Raw genomic sequence first — 13,969 nt, 5'->3', positions numbered from 1 at the left:
AACAAGTTGTAACTTGTCTCGAATGTTTCAGAGGCAAGAGGAATAATTAAAAGTATGCTCCGAAGTATAATTAAAGATTAAATAAATAATGCTATCATTCCCACTAATTAAATATTATAATATATATTATATACTTAAGCGCTGATGTGAGGCCAAATCTCGAGGGTCTTGGCGTTGATATATCCAGTGACGTTCAGTTTTGCGGTCATTTGGAGGACAAGGCTAAAATAGCCTCAAAAATGCTTGGTGTGCTGAGTAGAGTGAGACGGTATTTCAAGGCGGCCCATCGCTTTGCAATTTTATAAATTATACAAGGCGCAGATCCGGCCGCATATGGAATACTGTTCTCATCTTTGGGCGGGAGCACCACAATACCAGCTACTTCCATTTGACCGCATTCAGAACCGAGCAGCCAGAATCATTGGTAAACGTCTATGTGACAGAGTCCAGCCATTGGCTTTGCGGCGAGATATTGCATCTCTGTGCATATTCTACCGCATATATCACGGGGAGTGTTCTGAGGAATTGTTCGGATTAATACCAGCTGCTGAGTTTCACCACCGTACCAACCGCCAGAAACTAAAATACCATCAGGTTATAAAAAAAAAACTAAAATTCATAATATGATAAAATATTCGTATAAGAAATATGTAAATCTATTGGTTTACAACGTCATGATATTTTAGAACTTCGGTATTTTATTTTTGAAACTGGAAAATATTTTCTAAAATCTTATTTCGAATAAACTTAATATAAACACATTTTAATAGTCATATTTATTTATTTATAAAATTACATGCTCTCGGTGAGTATTACAGTACAATACCAATGCACTAGGGGGAAAGGAGATTGTTAGGAATGTGTATTGATAACCCCATTCCTAGCCATGTCAGGTTGATCTCCACGCGGTTTCCCCTGGAAACCATTGTGACAAATTCCTGGTGAGCTTGTCACGATGGGCTAACTGACCTAACCTCATGCTCATCTTATCATCTTCCACTGGTGCCTCGGCAGGGTAAACCGTTAGCGCAGGCGGGTGCACCATTCCATTATCATAAAAAAAATAACAATGCACTCACCAAGGAATAAACGTATGCAATACATACATTAATAATAATTGTCTTAATAACAATAAGGTCATAAAAAATAAATAAAAGTAAGAAATAAAATAAAAAAAAAACATCAACGATACAAATTACAATGATATATAATCAACATATGATCAACACTTATGCCACGCTGTATTGGGTTGACTGGAAGAGATCTCTATTTGAGATAAGTCCGCCTTTGTTAACATTAGTTGTAATTAATATATCTAAAAAACATATATTTTTTAAATAATATTTTTATTTATTCTACCGCTGTTTTTCCCAAATGAGCGGTAGTAAAAAAAGCAGACTCATCACAAGAAGAACGAGCGAGAAACTCTCCTCTTCCTCTTTTAAATAATGTTGGTCATGACTTAGTGTGAATACAAGCTACTGAATATCAAGATTGATAAAAGTAAGTATAATAGTTACTTAAGTAACAACATAAATCAGTCAGCAGACCAGTCCCTGCAAGCAGCACCCGTTCACGAGTATAACGGGTGAGCCAGCCATCACTGCGCTCAACCATGTACTAGGCACCTCAATGATCCGTCTCACCACGCCACCATCTGTCTGGACATTTACTGTTTTGTTTCATCGTTTTAGTTCCAATAGTGACGAGTTTCCAACAATTTTTTTTATCATTTATGTTATTTTAAGGGTAAACTTATCACAAACTAATATTTAAATGTTATATTTAAACAACAACCTACAAAATAAGTGTCAACCTTCTAGCGTTAAAAATGACGATACTTCCATTCTACATATCATCTCCTCTTTCAACCTCTTACGACCCTTTTTCCACATTATAAAGTAGTCTATGTTATTTCTGAGAGTCTTGGCTATCTGTGTTCCAAATTTCATTTAAGTCGGTCCAGTAATTTTGGCGTGAAATCGCGATAGACAGACAGACAATCAGAGTTACTTTCGCACAGTTTACAGTATGGACATTTATTGGCTAACAAACTAATCCACCTGATGGTAAACCATCTCGTATTTATATAAATAGGACGGTAACGTCATCATGTAGCGCGACAACGTAATTCGATGTTACTCTGGAGGACTACTATAGATTCTCCATACTCATTATATTCATAATTACTTACCATCAAGTGAGCTTGTAGCTCATCTGTTAGTAAGGATTACCGCTGCCCATGTCCATCCGCAACGCATAGGGAATTGCAAATGCGTTGCCGGCCTTTTAAGAAGGAATACGCTTTCCATGAAGATATCAAGACGATATTGAAATCTGTTCGGAAGAACCATTACTTGAAAGTGATTCCACAATGTGGTTGCATGTGGCAAAAAGTCTGTGGAAAAATTAATCATGCTGCCAGAAAATGGTAATAGAATCATCAAAAGATCATGATAGGACCATTCCTATTGTTTCATTTTTTATTTTAACTGTTAATATATAATCCATCTAATTTGTAGGAATGAAAATAATAAAAAAAAACATATCTTAAAGTAGATTATACTTTAAAATGGCGTATAATTTTGCCGGTTTCTCACTACGCCATTTTCCTCTTCATACGCGAGGCCAAAACTTTTAGGCTTTCTGCTTTTCCATCCGATATATTACCTTCATTTGACATTACCGCTTGCAATGAAATTATAACACGAGTGATTTTAGACCGTGTTCTGGGTAGATAAAGTCGGAAGTCGTAGAAACGAATTCGTAACATCCATTGTGACTTAACACGACTTTAAAATTGGGTATTGTAAGTTCTACTATACTTTGGATTCAAGACTTTTCAGGTGTTATAGTGGTGTATGTTATGGGAGGTAGCGAGTATTTTAACTATTTAAGAAAATTGTAAAATCACAGTTTTTTGTCCTTTGTACATATGCTTTTGAGGCTGTAAAGATTCACCCTTTATTAACAAATAATTCCAGATAGGACATGGATAAGAAAATTAAAAAAAAGTTATGACCTTGACATCAAAGTCTTACTTCCGGTAGTTGCGGGTTCGATTCCTCACACAATACAAACTTCATGAGAACGATATATACAAAATATATCTTGTCTATTACCCATAACACAAGCTCTGCTTAGTTTGGGGTTAGCACTGTGTAATTGTCCAAAGTAATTATTATTATTTTGACCAATGTTTGTTGTCTCATGAATATCCATAATGTAAACTCTGCTTAGTTTGGGAAAAGGTAGGGCTGTATCCAGAGATATTTTATCATTTCTGTACAAATTAAAGGATGAAAAACCATCAAAGATCTTGGTCCACTCAAGGACTCTTTAGGTATGAGAGTAATACAAAGTTCCGGTGTTATCACTCGCGATCAGACTAAATACATCGAGAAACTCATACAAAAGTACAACAATTTCAACCAAATTTTTGTAAGTCACAATCTAGTACAAACTTGTACATGTACAGGTCAAAATCGTACAGCCTTTAACAATGATTTTCATTATAAACGGTTTTACGAGATTTTCTTAAAATTTGTCTTATTTCTTGTTTCTTAAGATAAGGATTGTCCTACCAAACCAAAGGCAAATTTCGTATTTCTATGACGATTTACGTATTTTTGCCACGCCTGAATACGCGTCAGCTTGCAACTTGTACCACACAACAAATGCAGTCAACTTGGATATTCCGACATTTGGCAAGTTTGATGTTCACACTAACAGTGCAGATAATACGCTAGTGAGGGAGTGTCCATAAAACCCGGGCATAATCTAACTCCTAAGGGTATACTTTTGTACGCTTCATCTACTATTGTAGCTTATTGAAGATTACTCTTATTGTAGACTCGTTTGTTTTGTGTGGAAAGTAGGTTAAGTTAATTAAATTATATTTACAAGAGGTTTTTTTATACTACTATGGTGGCAAAGGGTATACGGCCCATCTGATGGTAAATGGTTACCGTAGACTATGGATGAGACCTGAGAAACTAGGGGTATACGTGCGCGTTGCCGACCCTTAAGAAACGCTAGAAGTACTCTGTAAGAAGTTATCTGCGTGGATACATAAGTCTCAGTTTTCATATATATTTAAACTAGCACTGCGACCGACGTTGTCCGCGTAGAATAGTGACCTTGACTAAGTAAAAAATTTAATAAATTCAATAGTCACAGATCAAAAAGTTTCATCATTCTAGTTTAAAAATTGACGAGTTTCCAATCAAATTTTTTATCATTTATATTATTTTAAAGGTATTTTATCACAAATTTTAAATGTTATATTTATTTATATTTAATCAACAGCCTACAAAATAAGTTTCAAGCTTCTAGCTTTAATAATGACGATACTTCCATACAACCTTTCATTTCCTCTTACAACTCCTTTTTTCACATTAAAAAGTAGCCTATGTCCATTCTCACAGTCTTGTCTATATGTGTACCAAATTTCGTTTAAATCGTGTAAATATTACGCATAAGTAATATCTACAACTAATGCTACGAATGAGTAATATCTACAGCTATAGCTACGAATGAGTAATATCTACAGCTAATACTACGAATGAGTAATATCTACAGCTAATGCTACGAATGAGTAATATCTACAGCTACAGCTAATGCTACGAATGAGTAATATCTACAGCTAATGCTACGAATGAGTAATATCTACAGCTAATGCTACGAATGAGTAATATCTATAGCTAATGCTACGAATGAGTAATATCTACAGCTAATGCTACGAATGAGTAATATCTACAGCTAATGCTACGAATGAGTAATATCTACAGCTAATGCTACGAATGAGTAATATCTACAGCTAATGCTACGAATGAGTAATATCTACAGCTAATGCTACGAATGAGTAATATCTATAATGCTACGAATGAGTAATATCTACAGCTAATATCTACAGCTGAGTAATATCTACGCTAATGCTACGAATGAGTAATATCTACAGCTAATGCTACGAATGAGTAATATCTACAGCTAATGCTACGAATGAGTAATATCTACAGCTAATGCTACGAATGAGTAATATCTACAGCTAATACTACGAATGAGTAATATCTACAGCTAATGCTACGAATGAGTAATATCTACAGCTAATGCTACGAATGAGTAATATCTACAGCTAATGCTACGAATGAGTAATATCTACAACTAATGCTACGAATGAGTAATATCTACAGCTAATACTACGAATGAGTAATATCTACAGCTAATGCTACGAATGAGTAATATCTACAGCTAATGCTACGAATGAGTAATATCTACAACTAATGCTACGAATGAGTAATATCTACAGCTAATGCTACGAATGAGTAATATCTACAGCTAATGCTACGAATGAGTAATATCTACAGCTAATGCTACGAATGAGTAATATCTACTAATGCTACGAATGAGTAATACTAATGCTACGAATGAGTAATATCTACAGCTAATGCTACGAATGAGTAATATCTACAGTTAATGCTACGAATGAGTAATATCTACAGCTAATGCTACGAATGAGTAATATCTACAATGCTAAATGAGTAATATCTACAGAATAAGTAATATCTACAGCTAATACGAATGTAATATCTACAGCTAATGCTACGAATGAGTAATATCTACATCTAATGCTACGAATGAGTAAATTCTACAGCTAATGCTACGAATAAGTAATACCTATAGGTAAAGCTACGAATAAGTAACATCTACAGCTAATACTAGGAATGAGTGGTAACTATAGCTAATTCTATGTGTTGTCTATTCCACAGTAGTAACATGTCATGCATCTTAACCTGTAATTTCACTACCTAATCTGTATATAATCATCAATCCATGAAAACAAATTTAATAACGTCTATAATATTAGTAGTACTTATATACTCTCAACAGAGCTTTTAATTAATTTGCGATATAATACGAAAATAATTACCAAAGATAATGGTATTAACGTCATATCGAAATCAATTAATCCCAAGTTATTGAGCTCTTGGATTACTGATATTTTCCCAGTTCCTGTTTCTCGTGTGCTTGTATTATCATTTTTTTTTATATAACTGGCAAAGTGTCGGCTGGACTACGTGACGGCAAATGGAAAACGTAACTTATACATGAATAGCACCACTGATACAGATAGTTTCAATTATTGGAGAACGTTTTTAATAAGGTTGTATTTTTGTTAATGTCTTGCCACAGAATTTCCTTATTTGTAAAACAGATTAGGAAAGTAGAGTTTTTTTTATTTGAACAAAAATCATAGCTATTTACATATAATTCCACCTTTGAGAAATGAAAAGGAACAAAAGGCTGCGGTATCGCTAAAAGCTGGGCCCGGAATGGTAAGCCTAAGTTTCCCTTTGAAGAGGTTTTTAACGACTATATCAAAAGCATTTAATCATACAAGCAAAAAACTTGTTTCTTAAAAGACTCCCTTGAATTGAATTCACTTGTGATTTCCCTGGTGTTGCGGGCACTGGGTAAGAGCGGTGGTGATCAACCATCAGGTCTACCACGAAAAAAATTAAAAAGAGAAAATATTTGTTTTTAATGCAATGAGAAAAACAAAATAAAATTCTTGAATTCTAAAAATTGTTATACTTTTTTTTAACTTGGGGAAAATCCTCATGGGGACGGCGGGGACAAAGTAGACTACTGGACTCTTACTAGCTAAAAACCCCAAGGTGTTCCTTCTCTTAGCTCTTCTTCTCTTTTGTAAACCACATTATCACCAACAACTTAAGCAGTATAAACTCTTAGAGAAAACCTGTACACATATGTTTTTTCTTTTTAAATATAAAGTCTCTTTGAAACTTGATATTTAATTAAAAAAATATTTTAATAAACCCCTCAGTTGGCTATGAAAAGTTAAAAGGAGCAATACTGTCCCCAATAAAATTCCACCTTCCGGGAAACAAGGACAGATTTTAATTATATTTTTTTTAGAAAATCCTCATAATACAGCCCCATAAATCAGGGGTAATCTTGTACTAATTAATTTTAGCGGGTTTTATAACGCAGTTGTGGTGAAGTTATGGAAGTATTCATAAAATATATTATACTTTATGAATTAATGAAATTAAATTAAATTTTATTGCATAGAATATGGTATTTTGAATCATTAATTATATTGTTCGCACATTTAGTCATTTCTGACATGCAGACAACAGACAATTGTCAATTGAAATAATAATACTCCTGGACAAATCAACGTCATTTAGTCCCACTTTAAGCAGAGCTTGTGTTATGGGTACTAAACAAGTGACAAATACTTAGAGTTTTTTTTTTGTGATTATATATATATCTATCTTATTTAATTATTAACTAATTATATCATTTACATAACTTAATTGTACAACTACAACCTAAAATTAAAAAGCTTAAAAAATATAATACAATAACTAAAATATATTATTTAAAGGAGTCCCTTTAGGCAAAGTTCCGAAGATACTGGCAGCGTTCCCTCTTTGAATAGTTAGTAATAATTCTTTGCCCGAGGTAGCTGCCAGCTCTTCGGTCTTCTGTGATGTCGTCTAACCTTTTCGTTATTTCTTTGAAAAGTCTTATAGCGCTAGAATTTATATATAAAGTTAATATATAATACTGTCTATCTTATATATAAAATTCTCGTGTCACAATGTTAGTTACCATACTCCTCTGAAACGGCTTGACCGATTTTTATGAAATATTATTTGGATATTCAGCAAGTCTGAGAATCAGCTACTATCTATCATTTAATCCCCCTAAGTGATAAGGGTTGTCCACATCCTAACGTTTATTTTTTTTTTGTAATGTTGCTTTAAAAAATATTTTAAACCCTAAATGTTCAGTGTTTACCTTTCTATCACCAACCCCTATTTTTTAATAGCGATTTTAATTTATATATTGGACAAAAATTTATATGTTTAAAAATTTAATGAGCCATTAAAAATACATATTTTCCTAATTTTAATTTATACGTTAATGGATTTAGCTAGTTTCCAATAATTTTATTTTCAATAGATGTGACTTTGCATACCGTCGTATATACAAGAATATAGCCCATATGTATATTCTATATTTTATCTAAAAAAGGCACACAATATTTCAAGACACAGATAGATATAAAACTTATAAAAGTAAATGTTATCAGTATTACCATCTCTTCATCACACATAATATCTTATTTATGACGCGGTCAACAGAAAGCATCACCAGGAGAGCAGGAGGATTTCGAATGCAAATTAACGCGGACTGTACCGACTGACTGTACCTCTATATTGTGTAATTATAGCGCTGGTGGGCTGTTGAATATTACACTAGTATAATACTCGTATGTACTTTATACATCGCTTTGTCCGTGTATATTATAATATTAATACTATAAGCACAGATAATATTACATACTATAAGTAGTGACATGAAATAGTAATATCTATAGATAATGCTATGAGTGAGTATTATCTATAGATAATACCAAGTGGTATCTATTGCTAACGCTACGAATGAGTAATATCTATAACTAATATTATATATACTCACACACACTCACACACATTTCTATTCACACACTTAAACTTAAATTGTAAAGTAAGAATAAATTTATTTAAAAGAGCAACACACAAGTTTCTTGCTCGTTCTTCTTGTGATGAGACAGCTTTCCGAATGAGCGATAGATTAAAATAATGTGATGACTATTCAAAAGTGTTTCAATGTAAGTTTATTTGAATAAATTATTTTCTATTCTATTCTATTATACATCTAAAACACCCACACCGACACAAACAATCAAACTTATGATGATACAAATGTTTGCACTGTGCGAGGAATCGAACCCGGGATCATCGGATATATGTATATACATATATACCGCGTGCTAAACCGCTAGACCACAGAGGTCGTCAATTAATTCTGTACTTTCGTATCTTGTCAACAATTGCGTGTGACATTACAAATTCCAATCACCATTCTCTAGGTACCTGTCTTCTGAAAATATTTCATTGAATTCCTTAGTGTACGTGATCGTCGTTTAATATACTGTCAAGGTATTAGGGTTCCGTCTACGGTGGGCTTTAACGGTGTTGAGAGTATAATAATATAATATTTCAGGACAATTCACACAGCGCCATCTAGTCCCAAGCTGAGCAGAGCTTGTGTTATGGGTACTAGACAACTGATATAAATACATGGATGCATTTTTTTTTTGTAAATAAATATAGTACATATTATACATAGAAAACACCCAGACCGATACAAACAATCATATTCATGAATACAAATATTTGTACCGTGCGAGGAATCGAACCCACGACCATCGGATAGTAAAGCAGTGTGCTAAACCACTAGACCACCGAGGCTATCAGATATATTTAGTATTTGAGGCTGCAGTATAATTCTAGAGAAATATTCTTTATTCAAATAAACTTAATATAAGCACTTTTGAATAGTCAAGTTTTTTTATTCTAGCGCTCATTCGAAATGCAGACTCATCACAAGCAGAGTGAGAAAGAAACTTGTGTGTTACTCTTTTAAATAAATATTGTTTTAATATTTATTTAAATAAATTTTATTTACATTATTAGGGATTAGGCATGCGACTATAAACATAGAAACAGCTACGCACTTTATCTCTGTTCAATCAGATAACATTGTCAGCGCTATGAATTTTAAGTTAGATATTTTCTACAAAAACATTATTATCATTTATAAATTCTTAAATTTTATAATAAGCTTTTTTTACGAAGAAAATATTTTATATATATATATATATATTTTTTTTCTGGCAAATTTAGTACAGACTCTGGCAGTTTATTGTAAAACCTTACGCTATTTCCATAAAGCGAATTACTAACTTTCGTCAAACGGCACTTAGGTAAAACTAGTTTGTTGATGTTACGTAAGCTTTTATTAGTGTAATCACTTACTCTTTTAAAACTGTCAATGTTTTTCTTGGCATACATAATATTTTCGTATTTGTATAGAGACTACTTCCATTTGCATTGCAACTATTGAAATTATTTTTGTGTAAGGTCCAAGATGCTGACGTGTACCTTGACCTTGCCATGCCTTCTATAACAAATTTTAAAAAATGATTCATTTTGTTATTAATTAATTTTATTTTTCCTGTTGGCAATTAGCTGTTTGATTGAATAAATAAATAATTGAATAATAAATTTAACCCCATCCAGAACAAAAGCAGCCAGGAATTGTACGGATTAACACCAACTGCCGAATTTTATAATCGCATTACCTGAAACAAAAATACATGATATTTACGTAGATGTTTAGAAACTCTTTGCCATTTACATATTGTAGAATCATCTTCCAGCAATGATATTTTCGAACCGATACGATATTGAAACCTTCATGAAAAGAGCTTATTCCTTCTTAAAAGGCCAGCAACGTACTTGCAATTCCCTTGGTGTTGTGGCGCTCATTGGCGGCGGTAATCACTTACCATCAGGTGAGCCGCAAGAGCGTTGTCCAATGCGTATAAAAAAGAATCTAGAATTTTCCAAGAATTTAGGGTTTTATATTATTTTAGGAATTTATATTGTATTAATTGAATACAACGTCAAGCGAAGAAGATAATAATAAATTTGACCCAGAGATCGCGTAAACATTTATATCATTGGTACCCTTGTTGGTTAGAAACGAGATGAACTTCATAGCAAGGATTCAGCGTGCGGGTGCCGAGTCCATCGTTTGGCAGAGAGGGAAACTCTGAGCAGTTCCCGGTAATTGAGACCGGAGGGTTCTTACCAAGGTACGATAGCACTTACCTTAGAGCCGCAGCTGACTTTAACCAGCCTTCATTACACAACTTTCTTAACCATCTTAGAGGTTTTGGACCAATTGGTCACTGTTATCTTCCTTAATCTTAGAGGTTGTGGACATTGATCACCGTTATCCGCCTTACAAGACATAACATCTTCGTTCTCCGGAATGACAACGTATAGTTGTATCACGAGCGTCACAAGATCACGTAACATCATAGTTCCTTCAGGTGAGCTGACAGCTTTTATGACATTCCAAAATGCGATTTACACAACTCGTTACGAACCCTAGTCGGGCAAGTTCGACTCACACTTGACCGTTTATTTTTAATTATATGCCGAGCAGGTGCCAGCTTCGCTGATGAATGAAATACTGTAGAATCCTTCGACACTTCCTGATACTAAACTTACTTATTTTCCCCGTTTTAAGGGAATGTAGACTCAATTAGTTATGCAGAATAGTCTCTTACCCTTTTTGGGGTTAATAAGATCCAATGTTGTGCCTAAAATCTATTTTTTTGTAACAAGAACGCTAAACGAACTGGCGCGTCATTCAGAATAAATAATCTTCATCTACACCTATATATGAACAGTATCATGGATATCACAAAGAAACTTTTTTTTCTTTCCTTTTTATTAATTTCAAACATCTTCACTAATCTCATGACAATTCACACAGCGCCATCTAGTCCCAAGTTAAGCTAGCTAAAGCTTGTGTTATGGGTACTTGATAAATGATACAACTACATAGATTTTTTTTTTTCGAAAATATATAAGTATGATACATAGAAACAGCCAGACTAAACAATCCTCATGAATACAAATGTTTGTACCGTGCGAGTCGAACCCGCGACCATCGGAATTAAGGCGGCATGCTAAACCGCGAAACCGAGACCGTCAAATCATGTAACATCACGGATATCATGACGTCATGATATCCGTGGTGTGATTATATCCGTGATGTGACGTTTTTTTTTTGTATATGATATCCGCCTGCGTGGTGACCAGTGGAAGATGATAAGATGAGAATGAGGTCAGGTCCGTCGTCATAAATTCACCTGTTTATCACGTTATAATATCCGTGATACTGTTTATATATAGGTGTAGACGAAGTCCATATTTATTATCGCAAAAAGAGATGGATGGACTGTGTGAAAGATGATATGGTAAGAATTTAACGCGATGACTGCGAAAAGGAATGGAATGGAAGCGAAAAACATACTACGACGACCACAAATAAATGGGATAAGGAAGAAGCAGATGATGATGATCTCATAACACAGAGGTAGTCAGGTTTCCGCACTGAATATTTGTTGTATCACATTTGCTAATGGTAGCTGAACACTGCGTGGACGACTAGTTTTTGTCACAGAGGAGGTTTCATTGTACTTATAAATTGAGATTTTCAAAATTTTTATTTATTTTCATACCTACTTTGTGTTTGCATTACACTTTGATTCCATTCTCTTTATCACCCCACTCCATTTTAATATCACAAAAATATTTGACAACCGATTGGCGCGAAAATGAAAATACCGATAACATAAAAGAATATCAGATTCCAAATTCAAATGAAATATTTTGTTTATTTTTAATTGTAACAGTATTTATGGCCAGACTATGTAACACTATTGAGAGTTGGCTTTTACTTTTAGTAAAATTCCAACATCCATAAAAGAACGACAGATTCCAAATTGAAATGAAATATTTTGTTTATTTTTAATTGTAACAGTATTTATGGCTAGGCTATGTAACACTATTGAGAGTCGACCTTTTATTAAAATTCAAACATCCATAAAAGAACGACAGATTCCAAATTGAAATGAAATATTTTGTTTATTTTTAACTGTAACAGTATTTATGGCCAGACTATGTAACACTATTGAGAGTCGACCTTTTAGTAAAATTACAATTGGGTGTATGGAATAAAAAAATACATCTTATTAAATTGGCGCAAAAATGAGAAAACACAATGAACATTCATAAAAGAATGACATATTCCAAATTCAAATGAAATATTTTGTTTATTTTTAACTGTAACAGTATTTATGGCCAGTCTATGTAACACTATTGAGAGTCGACCTTTTAGTAAAATTACAATTGGCTGTATGGAATAAAAAAATATATCTTATTAAATTGGTGCAAAAATGAGGAAACACAATGAACATTTATAAAAGAATGCTGTCATTCTTTTAAGTTAAAAATTCAGTCAGTTCATTCAGTTAAAGTCAGTCAGTTCATTCAGTTAAAAATAAACAAAATATTTCATTTAAATTTGGAATCTGTATTCCAAATTCAAATGAAATATTTTGTTTATTTTTAACTGTAACAGTATTTATGGCCAGACCATGTAACACTATTGAGAGTCGACCTTTTAGTAAAATTACAATTGGCTGTATGGAATAAAAAAATATATCTTATTAAATTGGAACGGTACACCCGCCGTACGAGACAGCACGAGTGCATAACTTATAAAATTTGCATTATGAAACGATTTACATTTTCCACTGGACCTAATGCACTTTTAATGGCCTTCATTATTTATTATTGCTGACGTCACTTTGCATAATCACAAGTTTGCATTCCGAAAGCGCTGCGGAAAGTTTGAGTTGTAAAAATTTGTGGGTATTATAATAAAATTTGCTTAACCAACTTTGGTCTAATCAAGTTTGGGAACTCTCGTAGAATTAACAGATCTTAAAATCAAGGAGATCTATTCTAAAGTTTTATCCATTTGGCTGGGCCGTTTATTCATTTATCTTCCACAAACTAATCATTTACTTGAAATGAAATGATATTTATTCAGTAGAAGAAAAAACTAAAACACACATTAAACAAACAAAAAAAAAAACAAACAGTGTAACAATTAAAAAAAAAAGTTCACAAATTACGTGTTTGCGCGTGTGCGTGCATGTGTTTGTATATCGAAGCATCTACCCAATAGGTCCGTGCTCAGCATAATGCTGCAGCGGCTGGAGCGCTGCAACGCTGTTTTTCAGCGCAAGACCTGGGATGATGTATTGCCGTGTTGTACACAAATTATGATATGTATACTAAATATATAATAAAGTGATATAAATTAATATACATAAATACACATTTAGCTAAAATACAGATAGTACAAGGTAATAAAATCTATTAGGTCATTCGGAAAGTAATTTCGTTTTGTCCTAACTTAGGATTTAATTGTATTTTTTGCACTCAACTTCACACTTAAGCCG

Source organism: Achroia grisella, unplaced genomic scaffold (assembly GCF_030625045.1).
Source record: "Achroia grisella isolate CSIRO2021 unplaced genomic scaffold, CSIRO_AGI_Agris_v1 utg660, whole genome shotgun sequence".
Taxonomy (NCBI): Eukaryota; Metazoa; Arthropoda; class Insecta; order Lepidoptera; family Pyralidae; genus Achroia; species Achroia grisella.
Note: the sequence above shows the minus strand (reverse complement) of the source record.